The following is a 21,495-nucleotide window of genomic DNA, read 5'->3' on the forward strand; positions in this document are numbered from 1 at the left end:
ATAAGTAAATAAATGAATAAATGAATGAATGAATAAATAAATGAATAAATAAATAAATAAGTACCGGTAAGTATGTAAATAATAAATAAATAAATAAATAAATAAATAAGTAAATAAATGAATGAATGGATAAATAAATGAATAAATAAATAAATAAATAAGTACCGGTAAGTATGTAAATAAATAAATAAATAAGTAAATAAATGAATAAATGAATGAATGAATAAATAAATGAATAAATAAATAAATAAATAAGTACCGGTAAGTATGTAAATAAATAAATAAATAAGTAAATAAATGAATAAATGAATGAATGAATAAATAAATGAATAAATAAATAAATAAGTACCGGTACGTATGTAAATAAATAAATAAATGAATAAATAAATAAGTACCGGTAAGTATGTAAATAAATAAATAAATAAATAAGTAAATAAGTAAATAAATGAATAAATGAATGAATGAATAAATAAATGAATAAATAAAATAATAAGTACCGGTAAGTATGTAAATAAATAAATAAATAAGTACCGGTAAGTATGTAAATAAATAAGTACCGGTAAGTATGTAAATAAATAAATAAATAAGTACCAGTAAGTATGTAAATAAATAAATAAATAAATAACGATGAATTTGGCTAGAGCAACAACTTCGAATTGATCTAAAAACGATATCGCTTCTTAAATTCCAGTTCACTATGCATTTCCAGAGGATTCTCCATGTCTCTAATATACCTTTTTGGGACACGTATATTTTCCTCATTTCGTTAAACAAACTCCATAAAATCCTCAAAATCATTCTCAGTATCCATTTTGAAAATGAGGGGTCACTTAAGGGCACAGATCAGCTCACTTAAGTAATCACTCATTATATGAATGAGGGACAACTATGAATTAGAAATGAGTATAAGTAACCACTTAACGGTTCACTCATTTATAAGTGACGACTATGAATTCCGCCCTATATCTCCGATATCTCTGACGAGGTGTAAAACACAACATTTTAGTTCATGGCACGAAAGTGCAACGTGACTTGATGTCAATTTGGTGACTGTGGACACATCGCATTGCACTCAATCACGTATCCTAGTGCTGAAAGTGTTTTTATGTATATGCTACAGAGTTGCAGCACAGTTTACTTGCTAGGTTATAGTCTCTGATTTGAGATCCCACGTAACTTATATGTCGGTGTAATTCAGGGCAAGTTACAAACATTTCACATCTGACAAAACTCCAATATACATTTGAGCTTGGTCGGCACATTCGCGCAAATCCTCAAGGTTGCAGTTCCCACGCTCAGCGTGTCTTCTTCATTCAAATGCCTAAACGGATTATAATATGCCGGCAGATGCTCTATTTCTGGCGCGGACGGCGACATTGCTGCCACTTGTGTCCTACTATGTAACACATCTCACAAATGCTTGCATTAGAGGATCACACACAGCCAACTAGGACAAATTACACAATTTGAGGTTAAGCACAGATAAAGAATTAAATAACGGGAAAATAAAAAATAGTCATTAAATAAAACAATTTGTTATGCATCGACAGATAATTAATAACAATTAAATTATTAATGAATTTACAAGTATAAAATTAAATAAAATATTAAGATTTAAAAATTAATGAATAAATAAACAAACAAATAAACAAACAAACAAATAAATAAATAAACAAGATAAACTATAAATTTACAAACGAGTAGCAAAGAAGAGTATAAATAAAACAAACCTGTAAATACAATTTTAAATATATTGTTATTTATAAAAACAAATTGTTAATAAATTTACATATATTTAACTTATTATAAAATATAATGAAATAGTATCTTTACATATAGAAAATATATTAAACTGAATAAGTAAATTATTATGCAAATCTAGTCTTTCAGGTGAAGCTTCCTGTAAAGCAGATTTGAATAATTTCAAGGGAAAAATTGTTCCGGGGCCGGGTATCGATCCCGGGACCTCTGGTTGAACGTACCAGCGCTCTCCCAACTGAGCTACCCGGGAACTCCACCCGACACCGTCCCTGTGTACGTTAACAGAAAACCACAATTCCAAGTCACACAGAGTTTGTGTGCACTTGATGTGGGTCTCTGGCGTTGGGTCAGCCCACGCGAGTTGTGTGGATATAAAGGGAAAGGTTGAGACGGTGTCGAGTAGAGTTTCCGGGTAGCTCAGTTGGGAGAGCGCTGGTACGTTCAACCAGAGGTCCCGGGATCGATACCCGGCCCCGGAACAATTTTTCCCTTGAAATTATTCAAATCTGCTTTACAGGAAGCTTCACCTGAAAGACTAGATTTGCACAATATATACGTCACTGTGTACGTTAACAGAAAACCACAATTCCAAGTCACACAGAGTTTGTGTGCACTCGATGTGGGTCTCTGGCGTTGCGTCAGCCCACGCGAGTTGTGTGGATATAAAGGGAAAGGTTGAGACGGTGTCGGGTGGAGTTCCCGGGTAGCTCAGTTGGGAGAGCGCTGGTACGTTCAACCAGAGGTCCCGGGATCGATACCCGGCCCCGAGTTGTGTGGATATAAAGGGAAAGGTTGAGACGGTGTCGAGTAGAGTTTCCGGGTAGCTCAGTTGGGAGAGCGCTGGTACGTTCAACCAGAGGTCCCGGGATCGATACCCGGCCCCGGAACAATTTTTCCCTTGAAATTATTCAAATCTGCTTTACAGGAAGCTTCACCTGAAAGACTAGATTTGCACAATATATACGTCACTGTGTACGTTAACAGAAAACCACAATTCCAAGTCACACAGAGTTTGTGCGCACTCGATGTGGGTCTCTGGCGTTGCGTCAGCCCACGCGAGTTGTGTGGATATAAAGGGAAAGGTTGAGACGGTGTCGGGTGGAGTTCCCGGGTAGCTCAGTTTGGAGAGCGCTGGTACGTTCAACCAGAGGTCCCGGGATCGATACCCGGCCCCAGAACAATTTTTCCCTTGAAATTATTCAAGTAAATTATTATTTATAGATAATCTGTATTTTATATAAATTAATTATCGTAATATAAATAACCGTTTTTTAGTAAAATAGGTTATTTTATTTAAGTAATTAATTTATATATAATATCTTATATTAATAAAAAATCAAATTACCAAAAAGTAAGAAGAAAATCCATTACAAAGTATAAATAAGAACCAATAAAGAAAAAATTTTCTTAAAACACCAAAAATAAAGTGCCATAATTTTCTAAGTGGAAATGAAAAGAAAAGTAAAGAAATTAATAAAACTGTAATACAATTTTTCTATTAAATAACAAAATAAACAATTATTGCAAACAACCAAATAAACAGCCCTTCTAACGTGTGATTAAGTTTACTTTTATGTAACTAAGAATAAAATACATAAGTAAATGCAGTAGCGGTCTTACTAATAAAAACTCTATATACACACATTTAACTGTCTTATACTTATACAATGAGTAGCTCGTTTATACGTCGTGTGTAAATTCCTTACTAATAATCACTACATACGTCGTGTATAACAGTACTACTGTTACACAGCTACGTCATAGTTTCGTCATTACTTCGTTACGAAAGGTAATAGAATATCTGAGGTTCTCTATTGCATCCGGTAGAGCGATCTAGTGTTGCATGTTAAGTATCGATAGTGCAACTGGCTCTAATCGATTACCACACTACATTTTGGTCAGAGAGTACAAGCTACAGCAATATTATTCTAATAATTCTATGATCTTTGGTTTGTTCTTCTTTGGTTACAAGGCATCCATCATCATAAAATGACAGTCGATACGAACAGCTGTTAGAGCGGCGGCCATTTTTTCTCTATATACAACGCTTAAACAAGGGGTTTCGTGTATATAACTACTACAAAGCAATTCCCATTGTATAGTTACAGCTTGTTTATACGTCCATAGCTTATTCACGGTTTATTAGTAACGTTTTCTGTCTCAACTCTGCATAAGTCTCGTATAAAAACTATACACGGTTTATTAGTAAGACTGTAGGCCTATAATGACAAAAATAAAACTTGCTAACAAGAGAAGGGAAAATGATTTCACAAATATTAGCTGAATGTTGATATAAACGCGAATTTATTTCTGAATATATAAATTAATGTCAAATAATACGATTCGGAATTAAGTAATGAAATATACTTCATTTGCCATTAATAATGTTATGCTCAGGGTCAGATCTTTCACTGCAAACTCAGCATTCTCCAGTCTTTCCTATTTTCTGCCTTTCTCTTAGTCTCCGCATATGCTCCATATATCTTAATGTCGTCTATTATTTTGATATCTTCTTCTGCCTCGAACTCTTCTCTCGTTCACCATTCCTTCCAGTGCATCTTTTAGTAGGCAATTTTTTCTCAGCCAGTGACCCAGCCAATTTCTTTTTCTCTTCCTGGTCAGTTTCAACATTGTTCTTCCTTCATCCACTCTTTTCAACATAGCTTCATTTCTTATTTTGTCTCTCCATTTCACACGCTCAATCCTTCTCCATATCCATATTTTAAATGCTTCTAGTCGCTTCTCTTCACTTCGCCGTAATGCCCATGTTTCTGCCTCATACAATTCCAAATATTTGTAGGTCTGCTGATATATTATTTAATATCGTTTCCCAGCGTTACACACATGATATATATATATATATATATATATATATATATAATTATATATACATACATACGTACACAGATTACACAAAATACACCGTGTACCAAATTTGTATGGCAGACCATCTGATGAAAGCTATTACATACTCATGTAAGTACATACTGTAAGACGTATGTATGAATATTATGTTTTATTTAACGACGCTCGCAACTCCAGAGGTTACAGTATATCAGCGTCGCCGGATGTGCCGGAATTTTGTCTCGCAAGAGTTCTTTTACATGCCAGTAAATCTACTGACATGAGCCTGTAGTATTTAAGCACACTTAAATGCCATCGACCTGGCCCGGGTTCGAACCCGCAACCTTGGGCATAGAATGCCAGCGCTATACCAACTCGCCAACCAGGTCGACAGTATGTATGAATCTATACAGATGAAATAAAAATAAATTACAAATAAATATATTATATTAGGTAAAATACAAAATATTATTGCATTAAAACAAAAATACTTTTAAGAAAAAGCCAGTGGATATAATAATTATAATAATTTGAAGACTAAATGAGCGGTGCTCATGTTCTGTCGCAGTTAAAAGACTTTTATTATTTAGATAGATAGATAGATAGATAGATAGATAGATAGATAGATAGATAGATAGATAGATAGATAGATAGATAGATAGATAGATAGATAGATAGATAGATAGATAGATAGATAGATAGATAGATAGATAGATAGATAGATAGATAGATAGATAGATAGATAGATAGATAGATAGATAGATAGATAGATAGATAGATAGATAGATAGATAGATAGATAGATAGATAGATAGATAGATAGATAGATAGATAGATAGATAGATAGATAGATAGATAGATAGATAGATAGATAGATAGATAGATAGATAGATAGATAGATAGATAGATAGATAGATAGATAGATAGATAGATAGATAGATAGATAGATAGATAGATAGATAGATAGATAGATAGATAGATAGATAGATAGATAGATAGATAGATAGATAGATAGATAGATAGATAGATAGATAGATAGATAGATAGATAGATAGATAGATAGATAGATAGATAGATAGATAGATAGATAGATAGATAGATAGATAGATAGATAGATAGATAGATAGATAGATAGATAGATAGATAGATAGATAGATAGATAGATAGATAGATAGATAGATAGATAGATAGATAGATAGATAGATAGATAGATAGATAGATAGATAGATAGATAGATAGATAGATAGATAGATAGATAGATAGATAGATAGATAGATAGATAGATAGATAGATAGATAGATAGATAGATAGATAGATAGATAGATAGATAGATAGATAGATAGATAGATAGATAGATAGATAGATAGATAGATAGATAGATAGATAGATAGATAGATAGATAGATAGATAGATAGATAGATAGATAGATAGATAGATAGATAGATAGATAGATAGATAGATAGATAGATAGATAGATAGATAGATAGATAGATAGATAGATAGATAGATAGATAGATAGATAGATAGATAGATAGATAGATAGATAGATAGATAGATAGATAGATAGATAGATAGATAGATAGATAAAACTTTATTGTCGATGGCATAATGTATGCATAGACATGGTCAAATATATACAATTACAATTTAATGTAAAATAAGTCAAATAAAAAAAAAACATTATTCATTTCAACGGCCCATGCGTGCATCCTCAAGACTGTAGGGACACAATTTTATTAATTTCGTTTTTATATAATTCTTAAATTTCAGAGAATTTTTTGTATATTTGATGTCATCAGGCAAACTGTTGTATATTTTAATACCAAAGACCATATATGTTCTACTAGTGTTTGTAAGGTGGTGTACTGGAATAGTTAAACTATTTTTGTTACGAGTGTCGTAGGTATGGAAATCACAATTTTGATGAAAATCAGACAGATTTTTATAAATTAGTAGTAAAACATGAATACAGAAATAAACTATAAAGTGAAATAAGGTAAGTGCTACAATTAAATATAATAATAATGTAGCATTAAGACAGTGATTTTCATGATGTACTACGTTAATCAATTAAAACAATTTATGAGAAAATTGAATAAACAAGGTGTATGTGTATGTAGGCAATGTACATGCATATAGGCCTATATATATATATATATATATATATCTTTATTTATTTATTTATTATCATTTAAAATTTATAACCGAAATGAGAGAATAAAAATAAAATAATTAATCTTCAAATTTGAGACGTTAAGACATTTTTAATTTCCTCGTTATATTTCAGTGGGTTGCATGTTAAAAGTTCTACGTGTAAATTAGTTACAGAATTATACAACGGAGAGTCAAAATTAATGTTATGCTTTAGGCCAGTTGATATGAAACATTTAGGTTTCAAATTATTATTTTGTTTTGTACCATGAATATGTGCCCGTAATATGTAATTATTTCGATTTTTATGATATTTTAACAACGTATGTTTATAAATTTGAATTTAAAATATTTAAAATTGAATAGAAAAAAACTATTTATTTGAATAATCAAGGCGTTTCTGTAAAACTAATTTTAATTATTGGTTTTTGTTACAAATTTATTGAACTATTGTTTGCTCTTGTGACACAAATCTCATACAATAATTACATATTAAATAATAGACTGAAGGAGGCTAAATAAACATTACGTACATTAGTACTCTATTGGTAAGCAGCATCGGAGATTAACAAATTTATGAATTGTTTAACTAGCATATTTCAAAGATGAGTAATGTGATAAGACCATTTCAAATTCTGATCAACAATGATTCCCAAATTTTTCACATGGTGGACTGTTACAACTGTTGGAATCTAAACAATTTTCATCATATATTATTAGTATATCTTATTCACAAATTTTTATATCTTCAATGCCAGCAGTTGTTAATAAAAAAAAAAGGAACTAAGGTTGATTTGCATATAACTTACGTATATTTAATGAAAGTAAGTTGGATTCGAGCCTTTTCTTACGATTCTATTACCTATATTAGCATTTCTCTGTGATTCTTGCCAAGACAAACCACTGAATGTAACTATCGTATCATCTGTGTATGAATAGGTCTATAATTACATACTCATTCATTTCTTCTAAATTCATATTTAGATAGTTTTAAATAGTAGAAGCTATCGAATAGGTCATGTACCGAAGGAAAATCAAAACAAATTAGTCACAACGCAGGAAAATGTATTAATTTTATTTAGATATATTTTAGGTCAATGTAGAGTATCCACCGCCCACTAAACGAATATTGGTTAAACGAGCGTTGAGCGACTTCTGCCGATTTTGGAATAGACACCGACGCACTTAGGTTAGGTTAGGCTTTTATTATCCCGTCAAGATGAAGGTGAAAGCGATTGAGTGTGATTTTTTGTTTTCTATGTTGGCAGTTCAAGTGCGTCGATGTCTATTCCAAAATCGGCGGAAGTCGCTCAACGCTCGTTTCACCCGAATATTTCACACTTTTATCACGGCCAATGTTGCGCTATAAACCAATTTTCGAAAATCTAATGTAAAAGACTGTCTACACAAGCAACAAGTTATACTAAATGTTTAGGATTAGTGTAAAACTGGCCTATGTCTCCTATAGTGGGCGGGACATAAGTAACATTCACCATATTTTACTTTGTACGCTATTGTAGATGTTGTTTTCACATCATTAATAGTTTAATCGATTTACTGTCAATATTTAAATATCCTATCCGTTACTAGCTTTCGGAACACTCTGTGGCCACTCCGTCATGGTGTCGTCATACTCTTCTCTAAATTCGTCACGGAAAACAGAAAAAAATTATCTGAAATGTGATTGGCTATAATAGCATTCTCCGTTCTGTCTACGAACATGGCGGTTGTTATTTGCGGGCTTGTGGTTTTTCGTGTTACAATTTTCTTAATTTCTTGATGTATAAGACTTTATTAATTTTTGTGTAGTATCTGACTTCTGCCTGTTATTTTAACAAACGTATCCGTGCAGTGTTTGTGGTTTTTATACGTTTATTACTAGGATATATATTTTAATAACTTTGCAACGGAAGTGAACGGAAGGATGCGCTGTCTTGCAGATGTGGAAACCCGGTGAAAACAGCTGAAAGGTAACCTTGTGACTTCATTATGTCGAGATATGTTTTATTCGATAGTTTATTTAGTTGCTACTTGAATAATAACCAAGAACTGAATTCCTACATTCGTGTGTTCGGATCGCTGCGAAGGATCAGCAGCTAGTATCGAAATATTATTTAGAATATTGCTCTCTTATATATCATTTATTTGGAAACTTACAGTTCAAGTTCTCATTGAAATTTCGATTTACTCTCACACCACACGGTATCGATATTTGATTTGCGTTTCGTTTTCTCTTGACAAAATGAAAATGAGAGATGAAATAATTTTGTAAATAGACTAGGCCTATATACGCGGTATTAATTATTCCGTACATATTAATTACCGGTATTAATTATTTCGTAAGGTACACATTTTTTATTCGTACGGGTATTTTTTAGAACAACCTAATGTTCATGTGTCATGTTAATTTTTATTTATTTCTATTTACGTATATAATTATGAATAATAGGGCTAACCCCGATCACATTATATAGTCCTAACAGATTGACCATCCCCAGGATAAAAGCGGTAACATGTAGAATAGAACAACCACCAGGATCGCCACTGTTGATCAGTAACGACCGCTAGATGCTCTGGCTAGATGGAAGTACAGTTGCTCCATGCAATTGAAATGGGAGTTATAACGTGACTTCTACTGTCGCTAGATGGAAGCATAGTGAAATTGATAAAAATTGTCTTCAAATCCCATAAGAGTGATCAATCTGTTATGTGATTTGAACACAATCTACGCTGTATTGACATTGGTTTGCAGTGTTTGATTAAAGAATGCATTCAAGATTAATTTAGAAACATTAAATTAATTATCCCTGAGCAAAAAACGTATGCTGCCTGGTCTAAATTATAGTATTTTAATTATTTGGGTGTAATAGCAATTAAGAAACATATTAAAAGAATTATCCTCGCACCAAAATGTATGCTCCCTGGACCAAATCGATCGCACTTTAATTATGTAAATACATTTGCAATTAAACATGTTAATATAATTATTCTTGCACTAAAAGCGAATGTTTCCTGGACAGAAGATTGTATTCAATCACGTTATAGTTTCATCTGGTATTTTATGACGTTGTTATGACTGAGATAGCTACCTATTTTAATTGTTTTGTCCACACCTGTGGAGTAACGGTCAGCGCGTCTGGCCGCGTAAACCAGGTGGCCCGGGTTCGATTCCCGGTCGGGGCAAGTTACCTGGTTGAGGTTTTTTCGGGATTTTCCCTCAACCCAATATGAGCAAATGCTGGGTAACTTTCGGTGCTGGACCCCGGACTCATTTCACCGGCATTATCACCTTATCTCATTCAGACGCTAAATAACCGAAGATGTTGATAAAGCGTCGTAAAATAACCTACTTAAAAATTAATTGTTTTATTAATAACAGAAGGTCATGACTGACCGAGTATATAAGCGCTCAGACTGATGGAGTTGAGGTTTGGGATGGTCCACAAGCCACAAATCGTGCTAAAATACTGCTTTGCTAATTATCCAGTATAGTCTGTTGTACTCTAACGAATTATTACCTATTAACTGTATAACCTTCGCGGTGGTCACATCGTATCTCTAGAGTGGTGTGTTGCAATTTTTAAGTTGTTTTTTATCATTTAAGTACGTTTTTCTCTCGTGTGGGGTGTGGGAAGATATCGAAGTTAAACCAATTTTTCTACACTGTTTGTCTATTCGTTGAATTTTGAAAATTTCAGTGCCACGGTAATTTTATCGTGGAAAACTACAACAACCAGTAGTATTTAATATGGAACCTGAATAAATGCTTAGTTTAGGAATAATGTTTTATCGTGAATTTTGCTAAATTTAATGTTTTAGTTAGAAAGCTTAAATATTTTATAGGACTATTACGAGAACCATAGCCGCCGTCATTATCATCATCATCATCAACATCACCATCATCATCACTTTGTTATTTAACGACGTTGTATGAACTACTGAGTCATTTAGCCTCTATGAAATTGGTGATAGTGAGATAGTATTTGGTGACTTGAGGTGGTGGATTCGTCATAGATTACCTGACATTTACCTTACGGTTCTGTAATACCTCGGACAAAACAAACCAAATAATCAGCCCAAGCGGGAACCGAACCCACGCCCGAGCGCAATTCCGGACCGGCAGGCAAACACACTACAGCCTAAGATACGCCGGTGGCTCCATCGTCGTCATCAGAGTAGTCACAATCATAAATGATTTTGGCATTTTGTATGTATAAAATAAATGATAATCATATTGTCCCAAATGATTAATGAAGGAATTTTCACTATTATTAATGCTGTCATATAGGCCTAATTTTGTCATTTGTTCTTTCAAAATGATTTCAAGGAACTTCATATCCAGATCTTCATGTAGGCCTATTTGTAGAATTCTAGTGTACCAATGACATGCGTGAATTATTTTTAAAGCTCTATTCTGAACAGTTTGTAATGGTTTAAGGACACTTTTAAGAATGTGACACAGATTGGCGCTGCATATATACGTGTTGGCAGTTCTAACATTTTATAACAAATAAGTTTGGGGGTGAAGATCGTTATTAGTGGCATCTGTTGGTTAATATGCGAAACTACCAAAGAGCAATATGCTGGGATCGCGGAAGAACATGATGATAAGGACGAAAAAATTTCATTATAAAAGAAGTAAACTAAAATAAATAACATTGCAGGGTTATAAAATTCATAGAATCTACGAATTTTTGCTGTATAACCTACTTTAAAACACATCACGATTAAAGATACAAACGTAAACTAATTCTATTAATGAAATACGATGATAAAAGTTGTTTCATATTATTATTTATTTTCTTGGTTATTAAACGACGCTGTACCAACTACGAGGTTATTTAGCGTCGATTGAATTTGTGATAGTGAGATGATATTTGGTGAGATGAGACCGAGGATTCGCCATAGATTACCTGATATTTTTCTTATGATTTGGGAAAACCTCGGAAAAACCCAACCAGGTAATCAGCCCAAGCGGTAATCGAACCCGCGCCCGTGCACAACTCCGGAATGGCATGCAAGCGCCTTAGCCGACAGAGCTACACCCATGACTTTGCTTCATATTATGACGTAATACGTTTATTGATATGACATCACTAGTAGTGTTTCATTGGTAATGTACAACACACTTTAATTCTTTCTTGGAACAGAAAGATACAACTCCATACTTTACAACATCTTTAATCAGTAATTACCAAAGCTCGGATCTTGGGGACTTGTGTGTCGTGTGCTTGAGTAAGGTTACAGGCATAACGTACACAAAGCTCACGCTGCAAGTGCTCAGGGACAGTCGTTTGTACTAAGAAAGTGGTCACATCGAATGGCAAGAAGACGAACGAATAAACTGTGTCACGTCGAAGCCAATGACATTAAGAGAATTACAGGTAAACGGTCTGTTTGAGGAATTAGAAAATACGTGTTATTCGAATGGGTGTTATGGAAGTTTGAAAATGCATTTCTTAAATTTTAGGTACAGAATTTCGTGGAGGAATTCTGAGGAGATACATTATTTTCTTCTAATGCAGAGTTTATATCTTGTAAGTTGTACCACACATAAACTAGAGCTGGAAACGGGCGTTCATTGAAAGACATTGCAGTCCTTTAAATTGATGGAGAATTTGTCCATAGCCATGGATCAAGTCGTAGAGGGACCTTCCCTAGTAGTGATACACTAATTGAAAACTATTTGCGAGAAAAATTTAGGATATACTTATCTTTCTCAGTTACGAGATCTGCTGAAAATCGAACAGGAAACAGTGACAGTGAAATATTCAGTATTTTATTTAGGCCCAAGACTTTATAATAAAATTTCAAACCATTTTCCAAATTTGAAATTTTTTAAAATTGAAACTTTTAAAAAAGAATTTTGTAAAATTATCCATGATATATAATAGTAACAAATGTACTTTTTTTACCTTTTATTTCTATCGACTATATTCATGTTTTTATTGAATATCACTGGCTTCTGTCGGATTGTCAATTTATATTAAATGTGTATTTTTCTCTCGTTTTCCCTTTCTTCTTTATTCTTGCTCTTGTGTTGTACTTATTGGTTTGAATTAAGTTAATTACTGTATTTAGTAAACTGTCCTTGTAAATTTTATGATATATTATTCACTAAGACCACACCGTACAAGAGCCTGACTCTTACGGTAGTGGCTAGAAACATTTTTATTTTATAAATGCAATTTGTACTCACTAGGTAGCCAGTTAAAATAAATAAAATAAAAAAAATTAAAGTTTGCTCCCGTCACTTCATGTGACGTGGAAATAAGTTTCCTTCGTTTCAAATCATGTTTAACTAACAGACGAAGAATTTATGGGTTCGAAAATCTTCGAATGCATGTAGTCATACACTGTAATGAAATGTACAGAGCAGAACTGTAAATTTGATGTATTTTGCATGTTTATTTATATATATGCTATAAAATTAGATGTTTCAACCTATCATAATATTATCATTATGTTGTTCCAGCCAGGAACCACTTTTATAGCAGACCTGACAGTACCTCCGTGCTGGAAGCGGGAGTTTGTTGACATTGAAGTCCCGTCGCTTAGCCACGTTCAAAGACACAAGTCCCCAACTTCCGAGCTTTGGTAATTACAACACCACGCATATCTTTGTGGAATAGGTCCAGGTAAGTAAACAGGAAATGCATGGCGCATAGCGACCACTGGACACTGTGCAGGGTTTCGACATTACTTGGGTAACTTACACTATAGTAATATAAGTTACAAGAACGGTATGTTGACGTTTTCATGGTCGAGGAAAAGATTGAAAAAGCGAATCGTGCGCAACATTGTTGCTATAAAATGTTTTCTGTGTTTACTATACTCCAGCAGGCCGTGATATACAGTGATGGACAAAAGTATTCGGAAAAGTAATGATTAGTTTTTTAATTACTTGTAGGTGGGAATGTAATAAAGAGAAAAGAGAATGCTTGTGAAAATAAGTAATTGTATTGTCATATGCTATAAATGTATACAGAAAATAATCAATTCATCAACTCTTCAATAAAAGAAAAAAAACATTGTACGACTCGGCTACAAGAAGCTTGGACAAAAGTATTCGAAAATAGACACAAAATACAAACAAAACAAACTTCAGTACTTATTTGCCCACCCTCTCCTGCGAATAACTTCTTTCAATCGTGCAGGCATGAAAGAAACTAATTTTTCAGTGATATTCTGCCCTATTTGATGCCATTCCTCTAGAAGTTTCTGTTTGATATGATTCTTGTTGGATATTCGACGTTTCCGGACTCGTTTCTCCAGTTCAGACCACAAGAGCTCGATTAGATTCAAGTCAGGGAATTGGGGTGGAGTGTGCAAGGTATACAATCCACAAACGAACAATTTCTGCGGTATGTTTTGGGTTATTATCTTGCTGAAAATAATAATCCCCTGAAAGACCACGTTTATCTGCACTCTTCTTAAAATTGTCCTAAAATATCTGCTTATACTTGAACTTTTCCATGGTTACATTGTCAATAGATACTAGTTCTTTTACACCATTGGCCCACATGCACTCCAACCTCCATGCTTAACTGCTGATAGCATATTCTTCTGGTCCAATTCTGTGTTCGGTTTTCTCCAGACCAAAAGTTGCCCACCAGAATGAAATATATTAAATTTACTTTGATCTGGAAATATAACCTTGTTCCAGAACCCTAAATCTTTGTCGACAAATTCATTTTCGAACAGAAATCTCTTCTTTTTATTTACCTTGCTTATACACAGATTTCTCCTTGGCACCCTGGGATTGTACCCGGCCCGTTGAGTTCTGGTTACCGTTTTAGGATCAACAATTGTACCAAAATCGTCCTGTAAATTAGCTGCTATTTCTGATGCACTCACCTTTGGTTTTTCTTTACTGTCTTAATAACGTCTCTTTCTTCCATGTTGGTTAGCTTTCGTGGGCGACCTGTGCGCTCTCTATTTATTAATGTCTTCCGTTTTCTAACATTTTTTATAATACTATACACTGCAGAACAGCTTCTGTTGACAGCCTTAGCAATTTCGACATTCGTCTTTTGTTGTTTGTGTAAATATATAATTTTTTTTCTTTCTTCAATAGTTGTCCCATTATACTAGCACGTGTTACAGCTTTCCGTATCAGGAAAACACTGTGACTCATTCGTCTATCGACTGCATCAAAACGATGCGGTTTGAAGCATAGTAAGGGTATACACAGATGCTTAGTGTGTAGTTTGTCTTCACGACTGCAATATTCGAAAACTTCTGTCCTAGCATATTATGGTTCAAACGGTTGCCAATCTCTTTATATTCAGTTCGACATCGATTTCTCTGTGTAAACACTAACAATAAGAAATTATGTTATGATACAAAGAAAAATTAATACAATTATAACATTTATTTCGTCAGATTGTTGAATTTAATATCGATTAAGGGTTCATATGAATACTTCTGTCCATCACTTTACGTCTATCCTTTTTTTTTCCCCCAGTCTATAAATGCGAACTTAAAACAAACTGTAAGGTTATGTAATGATTTATTTTTCATTTTAATATTTTAACAATATTATTTATATAACATATTGCAGTAATAACATCGGCATCTGGAATCTTGTTGATTTTTTCACGGCTTCCTTAATGTTACTTGTATAAGGAATGCATTAAGTTTCGTGGAGTAGTAGACTTTACTTAATTTTTGCAGATATTTAAAAACAATAATTAACATTACAAGTTAGGTGAAATTGCAGTGGTAAGTTTCCAATTTATAATTATTACTATGTTAAACGTCTCTAAAAATAATATGTTAAAAGCCTAAAGCAGTAAAATGAATGTCGCGCTTGAGCGGTAAGAAGAGGGAAATTGTTATGTGTGTTACGTTGGGAATACTGAATGTGGTATTTCACACTTACCGCGTATTGGTTCTGTGCGGAAAACAAGCAAATACGCACGATCTCGCACAAAATTATTTACCCAAATGAGACCGCTTCGAAACAACAGGTTAAATGTTTCATACAGCCTTAAAGAAACTTGTTTCCCAAGATCGCCAAATGTGGTCTCGCGAGGCATGTCCCTGAACGGACCTGAACCCAGATGGTACGTAAGACGTCACAACATATAACGTACCTCTCCTCCCTCCACCCCTTCGCTTAGTTTGGAGTTTAGTCTGTAACATCAGTGGCGGTCTTACTCTGTTATCCATTCATTGCTATTTTAAGATTGCGTGTGTGTGCGGTGTAGAGATTATACTGTCTACTGAAATGTCTGTTTCAAAACTACGAAAACGTCCACTAAAACTTGTAGTTAGGGCGGAAAAGGAGGATAAATGTCTTCTGTAGCCATAACGAGAACGATGATATTTAGCATACTCTGCACTAGAATATCAGTGGGTGTCAAAAGCGGGCTAAAGCAAGGAGACACACTATAAGCTTTACTTTTTAATTTTGCTCTAGAATAGGCCTATATAATAATAATAATAATAATAATAATAATAATAATAATAATAATAATAATAATAATAATGGTTTATTTTAACTGGCAGAGTTAAGGCCATTCCGCCATCTATTCCACTCAACCAGTATGATAAAAAATTACTACATTGCTATGAATATAACATAATACAGGGACATCATTTTATTTTTACTAACATTTTTAATATTAACCTGTCTATACCTTTAGAGAACCGGTAACACCGCTTGCTCCCCCCCTCCAAGATTGGAGTTCGATAATACTGGCGTAAAACACAAATCACTCTACTAGGTATAGGAAGGAAGAAAAGTAGTTCATCCATTTACGTAAACTAGGAAATATCGCGATTTTGAGTTTGATAATTTTCATTAGGTTTTTCTTTAATCAAAGTACAGTACTGTATTAAGAATAAGTGTTTTTACTCACGAAGTGAGTTATCCATGCGAACGTATTCATTATGCAGTGTATATTATACTGTCTACAGCACATTAGCGTACAATATACAGAAAGAAGTTAAATTGAAAAATAATCATAATATAAATATTTAAACACAGTTTTGAAAATGGTGGCCGTTCATTTCGATACAGGTTTCAGTTCTTTTGTGCATATTATCGCACTATAGACTATTGCATCTAATTCCAATTGCCAGTTTCGTCCTTCGTACTAGTAACTCATGTTGAAATAATTCTGTACCTACTCTACGTACTGTGAATTCAATCTTCACTTCTGCCCGACCCGAAAATATAAAATTACTCAGACATGCTATCTACTGTCCGTCCAAGTGGTTATGCCGCAGGATTGTAGAAAGGGAGGAAATCACGTGACAGTTAATTACTTAACGAGGCCTTTTTATTTAAGTTAAATTAAACAGCTGTATAATATTACGTAAACTTCCAATTCCTAAGAGAAATTAATGTTTTTAGAAAAGAGCTAAGACAGCCCAGGTATTACAGAGGGGCGAGCAGAAGCAGGTGGGGGAAATCGGGATGCGACGTAGACAAACGGACAGTACCTGTGCGAAAATATGATTCAATATTGAAAGCTCTTTCGTCACTGGAAAACGCGAACATATTTCTGGAACGTACTATACTCAGTAACTCAGTACTGCTTACTATCTGCGGTCTTGGTTCTGTGTGGAGTTGGAACTTCCTTAGTAGAAGGGGTGAGAGTGAAGTACATTCAAAAAGTCAGGTAGAATAAAAATTGAAGTAAAAATAAAATGATGTCCCTGTACAATACAATACAAAGCAGTACAATACTACAATACAATATAATACATAATTAATATATAGCCACCGGCGTAGCTCTGTCGGCTAAGGCGCTTCCCTACCGATCCGGAGTTGCGTTCGGGCGCAGGTTCGATTCCCGCTTGGGCTGATTACCTGATTGGGTTTTTTCTGAGGTTTTTCCCAAGCGTAAGGCAAATGTTAGGTAATCTATGGCGTATCCTCGGCCTCATCTCGCCAAATACCATCTCGCGATCACCAATCCCATCGACGCTAAATAACCTCGTGTTTGATACAGCGTCTTTAAATAACCAAGTAAAAAAATAGGCATGTATCATTAGGAAAGTCCAGGAAAACAGAAAGGATTTGAAATTGAACGGGTTACATGAACTGGTTGTTTATGCGAATGACGTGAATATATTAGGAGAAAATCCACTAAGTATTAGTGAAGCAACGGCTGGAAGGATCATCGTGCTAACCACACGATACGTCCATTCTGGTTGGATGATCGTTCACCTTTGCTTCGGCATGTGGGCATGAGGCCAGCAGCCGGCTGGTCGATCTAGGCCCTTCACGGGCTGTAGCGCCACGGATTATTATTATTATTATTATTATTATTATTATTATTATTATCATTATTAGACTATTACTGAAGCAAGTAATGAGATATGTTTAGAAGTAAATTCCGAAAAAAAAAAAAACAAAGTATATGATTATGTGTCGTGACCAGAACGTAGTACCAAATGAAAGTATAAAAGTTGGAAATTTTTGCCTGTGAAAAATGGAAAAATTAAAAAAAAAATGGAGCAACAGTAACAAATATAAATGATACTTGAGAGGAAATTAAACGCAGAATAAGTATGGAAAATGCCTTTTATTATTCGGTTGAGAAGCTTTTGTCATTTTGCCATTTATAAAGCAGTTATATTCCTGGTGGTTCTAGGCTATATGGTTATGAAACTTGGACTCTCACTTTGAGAGAAGAACAGAGGTTAAGAGTGTTAGAGAATAAGGTGCTTAGGAAAATATTTGGAGTAAGAATGATGAAGTTACAGTAGAATGGGTTATGTTACACAACGCAGAACTGCTTGCATTGCATTCTTCACCTGTCATAGTAAGGAACATTAAATCTAGACGTTTGAGATAGGCATGGCATGTAGCACGCATAGGCGAATCCAGAAACGTATACAGAGTGTTAGTTGGAAATATATTATTATATTGTACCGAAGTACATATGATATTTCATGCAGATATTCTGCGTCATCATACGATGAAAGAGTAATGGAACGGAGAAAAATTCTCTCCGGCGCCGGGATTTGAACCCGGGTTTTCAGCTCTACGTGCTGACGCTTTATCCACTAAGCCACATCGGATTCCACCCCGGCATCGGAAGAATCGTCTCAGTTTTAAGTCCCGGCCAACTAGTCACTCATTACGAGTGCACCTCAGCACATGTATGAACTTCGGTCCTAGGTTCATAGATATCTATGACGTAGTGCAGAGGGCGGCCACTAGATGGAACCCAAGAGTTGGAACTTAAAACTGAGACGATTCTTCCGACGCCGGGGTGGAATCCGGTGTGGCTTAGTGGATAAAGCGTCAGCACGTAGAGCTGAAAACCCGGGTTCAAATCCCGGCGCCGGAGAGAATTTTTCTCCGTTCCATTACTCTTTCATCGTTAGTTGGAAAGCCTGAGGAAAAACGACTTTTGGAGAGGTCGAGACGTAGATGGGAGGATATTATTGAAATGAATTTGAAGAAGGTGGTATATGATGCAAGGGACTGGATTAATGTTTCTCAGGATAGGGACCGATGGCGGGCTTATGTGAACTCCGGGTTCTTTAAAAGCCATTTGTACGTCACGTCATGACTTAAAAACAGGTAAATTGGACAATTATTAATACGCAAATTGAAAGAAATGAATATCCTGAGATCCGTGCCAATTGACAAAAAATGAGTTTCGTCATTCTCCATGTCTACAGTCACTATCAAAGGTTTCTGAATAATTGGGTTATTTTACGATGCTTTATCAACTGCTGCGTTTATCTAGAGTCTGATATGAATGCGTTTCATTTTCATTTCATTTTGTGTTTGCCCAAGGGTAGGTTTTTCACTGCAAACCCAGCTTTCTCCAATCTTTCCTATTTTCTTCCTTCCTCTTCGTTTCCTCATATGATCCATATATTTTAATGTCGTATATCATCTGATATCTTCTTCTACCACAAACTCTTCTCTCGTTCACCATTTCTTCTAGTGCATCCTTCAGTAGGCAGTTTCTTCTCAGCCAGTGACCAAACCAATTCCTTTTCCTCTTCCTGATCAGTTTCAGCATCATTCTTTTTTCACCCACTCTTTCCAACAAAGCTTCATTTCTTTTTCTGTTTGTCCATTTCACACATTCCATTCTTCTCCATATCCACATTTCAAATGCTTCTATTCGCTTCTCTTCACTTCGTCGTAACGTCCATGTTTATGGCCCATACAGTGATGCAATGTGTATAAATAAGCAAATAACTTGCTAACAAGCATGTACGATCAGCAAGTCTGACCGCGAAACCAGGTGGCCCGGGTTCGAATCCCGGGCGGGGCAAGTTACCTGGTTGAGGTTTTTTCCGGGGTTTTCCCTCAACCCAATATGAGCAAATGCTGGGTAATTTTCGGTGCTGGACCCCGGACTCATTTCACCGGCATTATCACCTTTATTTCATTCGGACGCTAAATAACCTGAGATGTTGAGACAGCGTCGTAAAATAACCCAATAAAAAAACAAGCATGTAGCAGGAATTTAGACTGACCTACTGTACTCACTGAGAAATACCGATTCAGCCATTGCAGTGTGCTGGCTATATGTCAACAACTGCTAACCTGGATGCAGTATGATGACATGGAAGAATTAGTTAATAGGCATAGGTGAACCTATAATCAAACATAAATATGAAAGTTATAGAATAAATTTAGATGATTAAAAAATTAATTTAAAAATGTTTATGGTAGAAAATTGTGAAAAGGAGCAGATAAATAAGTTTTAAAGTTTTAATATTTATCACGATTGGTTTAAACATGCACTAAAACTAGACGTAAGTGCAAGTTTGAACAATTAATTACTGAGATTTGCGATAAATTAATTTGTTTAGGAAATTGTATAATTATGTATAACTACTTTTGTATATAGATCAGTTTTTTTTAAAATGATTAAGTTTTTATTTTTGTGAACTAATATCAATAAATCTATCACTATCACTATCTGGCCCATACAGTGGCACACTCCATACAAAGCACTTCACTAGTCTCGTCCTTAGTTCTTTTTTCCAGAGGTCCGCAGAAAATGCTCCTTTTTCTATGAATGCGTTAATGCCAGCGAAATGTGTCCAGGATCCAGCGCCGAAAGTCATACGGCATTTGCTTTTAATGGGTTGAGGGAAAACCCCGGAAAGAACCTCAACCAGGTCCCTTGTCCCAACCAGGATTTGAACCCGGGTCAGCTCGTTTCACGGTCAGACATGCTAACCGTTACTCCAGAGCTGTGAACTCCTGGAAATTTTAGTTACAGAATTTAGAGATGGGCGATTTGGTAACTTGAAACAAATGAAAGATATTTTCGTGCACTTTGTAAACCCCTTTTACTGTAGCCATATTAAAAGTAGGACGAGGCTTATAATTTGAAGTTGTTGACCTGCAGAACGACACCTCTGTAAAAATAAAGTAGCCTAGAAGGGTTGTGTTGCTTTAGATCAGTGGTCGTCAGCACTCGCTGAAATGACTATTGGGTATAGAGAGCAGGGACGCCTGCACCTCCGTGCTTGCTTCGAGGGAGGGAGAGGGAGGAATCTGGCATTAGCTGTTGCGGACCAGTGTTGCCTAGACGGAAATTCCGTCAAAACTGACGGAATTTCAAAGTAGCGGACGGAACAAGAATGGCTTTGACGGGTGACGGATTTTCTGGCGAAAATTACTACTTATATTGTCTTTTGACTATTTTAGTTGCTGTCGTTTTTAATTGACTAATTTTTGGGGTAGCGTAGACCAACCCAGCACATAAACTGCAGAACTAGAAGTAGATGATGTGGATGAATT

The sequence above is a fragment of the Periplaneta americana genome, chromosome 10 (assembly GCF_040183065.1).
Source record: "Periplaneta americana isolate PAMFEO1 chromosome 10, P.americana_PAMFEO1_priV1, whole genome shotgun sequence".
NCBI classification, from domain to species: Eukaryota; Metazoa; Arthropoda; class Insecta; order Blattodea; family Blattidae; genus Periplaneta; species Periplaneta americana.